The sequence below is a fragment of the Penaeus monodon genome, chromosome 31, assembly GCF_015228065.2.
Source record: "Penaeus monodon isolate SGIC_2016 chromosome 31, NSTDA_Pmon_1, whole genome shotgun sequence".
NCBI lineage: Eukaryota > Metazoa > Arthropoda > Malacostraca > Decapoda > Penaeidae > Penaeus > Penaeus monodon.
Window position 1 is genome coordinate 8,181,681 of NC_051416.1, and position 215 is coordinate 8,181,895.

Below are 215 nucleotides of genomic sequence, written 5' to 3' on the forward strand. Positions count from 1 at the left end.
TACCCCCTCTATTTGTGCACCAATCTATCTTCCCCTACTCCTCTTTTTCCTTTCTCTTACATCAGTTCCCTTCTATTTTTCATTCCGCCTTCTCGCCTCTGCGTGTCTTTACGGCTTTGCTATCTCTCTTTTCATTACAGCAATTTATACATGTCAGTGCTAATATAACAAAGGTCATGTCATTCTCGAGAGAGTAACATGGCTTTTCTTAGGCG